Source organism: Macaca nemestrina, chromosome 4, assembly GCF_043159975.1.
Source record: "Macaca nemestrina isolate mMacNem1 chromosome 4, mMacNem.hap1, whole genome shotgun sequence".
NCBI classification, from domain to species: domain Eukaryota; kingdom Metazoa; phylum Chordata; class Mammalia; order Primates; family Cercopithecidae; genus Macaca; species Macaca nemestrina.
Window position 1 is genome coordinate 95,867,759 of NC_092128.1, and position 5,945 is coordinate 95,873,703.

The following is a 5,945-nucleotide window of genomic DNA, read 5'->3' on the forward strand; positions in this document are numbered from 1 at the left end:
GGTAGTCAGTGATAAAGGGAAGAATATAAAATGAGAGGGGCATGATAGCATGCCCTGAATTCAGGAGTACAAGTAACCCAACTGTCTGCAAGCACCTGATGTCCAAAATAAAAGAAAGCAAAACAGTAACAACCAAAAAGTGCTATTCTTCTGACAGACATTCGGGTGATTTGTCCTTTTGGAAAGGCAATTCTCTGCAAGAAAGATAAAGATCAGATGTCAGAAAAGGAAAAGAAAACCATTTATCTCAAAACATTTAAACTATTCTAAAAGATAAATGAATGACCACATCAGGGTTGAGAACTGGCCACTAATTATTAAGCTAATGGCCTTTGGCGAATAGGTGCTCCAATGAGGAAAATGGCAAATTTAAGAGTAGCTAGCCAAATTATCAACATTATTGTCAGCAAATCCGACTAATATGCAAAGCTATAACAAAAGCATCTTATCCGATGCAGGTCATGGGTAAAGTGAGAAGGGAATGATTTTCGATTGCCTGATATGGAAAATGCAAGCATCATTGTTCATTGCTTAATTCCACATCAGGACTATCCACATTGTCTCTTGTGCCATGGAGGAAAATAATAGCACCAAGACACAATCTTGACTTTCTGTGTCCAGAGCAACTCAGTTATTTCTATTGTAGGGGGTATATCTTTTAGGATACAACATTCAGGAGCTCAAAACCAAACTGCATCTTTTTTTATATATAAATCTAATTTTGTTTCTGAGCTGTCAGCCTGCAGGCCATGGGAGGATTTTACATCAGTAACTTGGGTATATCCTCCCTCATCTGGGTTTCATGGAGATGGTGGAGGGTGTTGTGCAGTGACCAGAAGGACCATTCTGGTAGTCAAGTTGGCAATTTTCACTGTGATGTCAATTTTCTGTATTTGTATGTCTTCACTCTATGATGCACAGAAAACCCAACTGGCTGTGGCCTCACTCCAGTGCCCTGGTTCCCACTGCTTCAGGATCCACGAGTTTCTTTCTGCTCCTCTCAGCTTGAAGGAATGCTTTGCTCCATCCTCCTCTTTTCAGACATTCTGCTGCTGCTTCTTAAAAAACAAACAAACATACAAACAAAAAACCGCTATCCTTGCTCTGAGGCATATAGTTTAGGAAACAGGGCTAGAAAGTTGGTTCTTTACTTTGCACCTTACCACATACCTCACCTGAGGCATGCAGCATAGGAAAGAGCAAAGGAGAAATACTGGGAGGGCTAAATATGTAAATTAATATCTCACAATATTAGCCATGTACATCTTTTTGCAGGATCAATCCTTTCATGTGACAAAGTGAATAGAGAAGGAAGAGAAAAAGAAAAGCAGATGGGATAATGGCCATATATTTTATAATTGATGAAAATTCGAGCATAATCACTTTACATAATCACTTTACATGCAATAATCATTGCATAATTAGGATTGTTTTTATAAGGCAAGGGGAGTGGGCATCCTTGCCTTGTAGCAGGTCTTAGTGGTAAAGATTTCATTATTCCCCATTGATTATAATGTTAGCTGTGAATTTTTGGTAAGTTGCCTTTATTATGTTGAAAACTTTTTTCTATACCCAAACTGTTGAGAACTTTTATCAAGAAAGGATGTTGGCCTTTGTCCAATGCTTTTTCTGTACCATTTGAAATGATCATGTGATTGTCTTTCATTCTGTTAATGTTATGTATGACATTGATTGATTTGCATATGTTGAACCAGCCATGCATGCCAGAGATAAATCCTACTTGATCATGATGTATAATTGTTTTGATGTGTTGTTGGATTGGGTTTGCTAATATTTTATTGAGAATTTTTGCATGAATTTTCATCAGACAAATTGGTCTGTAGTTTTATTTTCTTGTGATATCTTTGTCTGGCATAAGTATCAAGGTGATGCAGGCCTCATAAAATGAGTTTGCAAATATTTCTTTGGGTTCTATTTTTCAGAAGAGTTTAAGAAGTACTGGTATTAATTCCTCTTAGAATGTTTGGTAGAATTCAGCTGTGAAGCCATCAGACCTTGGCTTTTCTTTGTTGGGAGGTTTCTGATTACTTCTTCAATCTCTCTCCTTATTATTGGTCTGTCCAGGTTTTCTGTTTCTTCCTGAGTCAGTCTTAGTAGGTTGTATGTTTCTAAGACTTTATTTCCTCTGGTTATTCAGTTTGTGGGCAAATAATTGTTCAAAATAGTCTCTTATAATCCTTTTTATTTCTGAGTCATCTATTGCAATTTCTTCACTTTCATTTTTGATTTATTTATTTGAGTCTTCTTTCTTTTCCCTTAGTTAAATTAGCTAAGGGTTTGTCAATTTTATTTTTTCAAAAAAACTTTTAGCTTTGTCAATTCTTTCTATGGCTTTTCTGTGCTTAATTTGATTTATTTCTATTCTGTTTTTCATTATTTTCTTCCCTCTGTTTAATTTCGTGTTTAGGCCAGGCACACTGGCTCACACCTGTATTCCTAGTGCTTTGGGAGGCTGAGGTGGGAAGATCTCTTGAGCCCAGGAGTTCAACATCAGCCTGGGGAACACAGCAAGATCCTGTCTTTACAAAAAATAAAAAGTTAGCTGGACATGGTGGCACACACCTGTGGTCTTAGCTATTTGGGAGACTGAAGTAGGAGGATCGCTTGAACCCGGAAGGTAGAGGCTGCAGTGAGCCAATTGCACTATTGCACACCAGCTTGAGTGACAGAGTGAAACCATGTCTCAAAGAAAACAAAAATTTGTGTTTTGTTCTTCTTCTAGTTCCTTGTGGTGTAATGTTAGGTGGTTTATTTAGGGTCTTCCCCTTAAAAACATTTTTTTTTTCACTGTCACAAATTTTACACAGTCTTTCTTCTTTTTTGTTGTAGGTGTGTGTTGTTATAAAGTTTCCTCTTAGGAAAGCTTTTGTTGTATCCCATAGGTTGTGTTATTGATGATGCATTTTATGTACTAATGTGAAACCTCCCATATATATATATATATATACTTTTTTTTTTTTTTTTAATGGAATCTCACTCTGTCTCCCAGGCTGGAGTGCAGTGGCGTGATCTCGGCTCATTGCAACCTCCTCGTCCCAGGTTCAAGTGATTCTCCTACCTCAGCCTCCAGAGTAGCTGGGATTACAAGTGTGAGCCACCACATCTGGCTACTTTTTGTATTTTTAGTAGAGATGGGGTTTCGCCATGTTGGCCAGGCTGGTTCAAATTCCTGACCTCAGGTGATCTGCCCACCTTGGCCTCCCACAGTGCTGGGATTACAAGTGTGAGCCACCGCTCCTGGCCTCCAAGATATATCTTAACGGAAAAAAAAATTAAGGTATAGAATATTCATAGGGTATGCTACCATTTGGATAATAAAATAATTACATACTTTCTTTTTTTTGAAGGAAAATTTGTATTATTTTAATTATTTTTATGTACAGAAAACTCAACAGTGTACATTTAACTCAGTTTAGTGGCAAGTTCTTTTTTTTTTTTTTTTTTGAGAGAGGGTCTCACTCTGTCACCCAGGCTGGAGTGCAGTAGTGCGATCTTGGCTCACTGCAAGCTCCGCCTCCCGGGTTCATGCCATTCTCCTTCCTCAGCCTCCGGAGTAGCTGGGACTACAGGCGCCCGCCACCACACCCGGCTAATTTTTTGTATTTTTAGTAGAGATGCGGTTTCACGCGTTAGCCGGGATGGTCTGGATCTCCTGACCTGGTGATCTGCCCACCTCGGCCTCCCAAAGTGCTGGAATTACAGGCGTAAGCCACCGTGCCTGGCCGGCAAGTTCTTTAACCTTTGCCTTTTCAAGCTTGGCAATGTGAGCCATAGACTTGGGACCAGGACATTGCCTCCCCAGTGATGGCAGATCTCATCGTATCTGTTGTTGTAGTTGGTCCTGATAGCTTTCACCAGCTTAGCCAAAGCTCCTTTGTCTTCCGAGTTCACCTGTGTGAAGGCGACAGTTGTCCAGGTCTTCCTGTGGACTATATGACTCAGTCTTGCTTTCCGCTTGATAATGCAGGGGAAGAGACCCCCATTTTACGACAGAAGGCAGGCAGGAAGACAACCAACTTGACGGGGTCCACATCGTGTGCAGTCACCACCAACTGAGCCTTCTTGTTCTCCACCAAGGTGGCGACGGTGTAAACTCCTGCTTGAAGGACAAGTGGTCTCTTAGTGGAGATGTCCCCTTTGCTGGCAGCTTTCTTCTCAGCCTGGACCAACAGCCTCTGCCTTTTCTCTTGCTTTGTCTCTGGTCTGTAGTTGTGGGCCAGTTTAAGCAGCTGAGCAGCTGTTTGGTGGTGCAGGGCCTGGGTGAACTGGTTAATTGTAGGAGGCACTTTCAGCCGCTTATAGAGGATGACTCTCTGCCACTGCAACCTGATATAGTGGGACCATTTCATGAAGCAGGTGAGGTCTCTTTTGGGCTGGATGTCCTGTCCAATGCCAAAATTCTTAGGCCTTTTGTCAAACAGGAGACTCACCACTTTCTTAACCTCCTGCTGCTTCATGACAGCGGGGGCGGGAGCCGCCTTCTTCCCCTTGGCCTTCTTTCCTTTCAGCATCTTGGGTGGCAGGAGGAGAGAGTCATATTTTCTTATAAATTACTTACACACACAATTTCTTATATGCCCATAGAAAATTTCTGGAAATATGCACAAGAACCTGGCCACATGGGTTGACTTTGGCCAGGGGAATTGGTATGGAGAGAGGGAGAGGTTTCACTACATATACATATATGTTATTCTTTAAGTTCTAGGGTACATGTACACAATGTGCAGGCTTGTTGCATATGTATACATGTGCTGTGTTGGTGTTTTTTTTGCACCTTTTGAATTTTGAACTGTGTTGCTCATTTGGTACAGGTTGGTTTTTCTGGAAGCAGATGCTGAGGTGCAGTTTGGAGTACAAGATGTTTATTGAAGATCAACACCTGAGGAAGAAAGATAAGGAAGAGAAGAACTGGGCAGAAAAAGAAGTCCATCTGTGAGGAAACCTTGGCAAGACCTTGGCTAACCCTCTGTGATGCTCCGGAGCACATATGGCCTGCCAGAGCAATCCAGATGGGTGTAAATGGCATTTATACCCCTTTTTTGACAAGGTATTGGATGCCATTGACCTGGGAAGGCATTCTGGTGGGCCAGGTAGCTCTTCGCAGCTGAACATTCCCCGCTAAATCTGACAGCTTGGCTAGCAAATCCTACTGTGAAGGGAGGTGTAGGTATCATGTCTTAACAAGGACACAAGTTTTCCTATCCCCTCACTTTGCTGAGAATTTGGTTGGGTATAAAATTCTAACAAAATTTAGAGGTAGGACAATTTATTTTCAGATAAATAAATCTTCATGAAACTTACCTCTCGGGAACTCCTTTCTATTTAAGTCAATGATATTCCCCCTTGGTCTCTAAATTAGTATCCAAATGCATTTTTTTTTTTTTTTTGAGACGGAGTATCATTCTTGTTGTCCAGGCTGGAGTGCAATGGCACAACCTCAGCTCACTGCAGCCTCTGCCTCCCAGATTCACGCGATTCTCCTGCCTCAGCCTCCTGAGTAACTGGGATTACAGGTGCCCGCCACCATACCCAGCTAATTTTTTGTATTTTTAGTAGAGACAGGGGTTCACCTGTTGGCCAGGCTGGTCTCGAACTCCTGACCTCAGGTGATCCATCCGCCTCGGCCTCCCAAAGTGCTGGGATTACATATGCAAGCCACCATGCCTGGCCATCCAAATGCAATTTTCAACTGATGCACCTGGTATAATAATGATTTTTAGACGATTGTAGCCAAATAGAGGAAGTCATAACAAATGGCAAGTAGTTGCTTCTGGGGAAGAGGAATTGGGATTGGATGAAGTTGGGACTTGGGATGGTCATTTTCCATCCAACTAAGACATTTTTGAGAGTGAAAGGGATCACTGTTAATAATTACACTGGGGTAATAGGCATAAATTGTGCTATTAATTAAGTCGTGCCTCCCC

General features: G+C 41.5%; 1 pseudogene; it reads right to left on the reverse strand.

Moving 5' to 3' along the window:
- Window positions 1-942: 942 nt before the first annotated feature.
- LOC139362626 (large ribosomal subunit protein eL8 pseudogene) lies at window positions 943-4,670 on the reverse strand (annotated as a pseudogene).
- Between the last annotated feature and the right edge of the window lie 1,275 nt (window positions 4,671-5,945).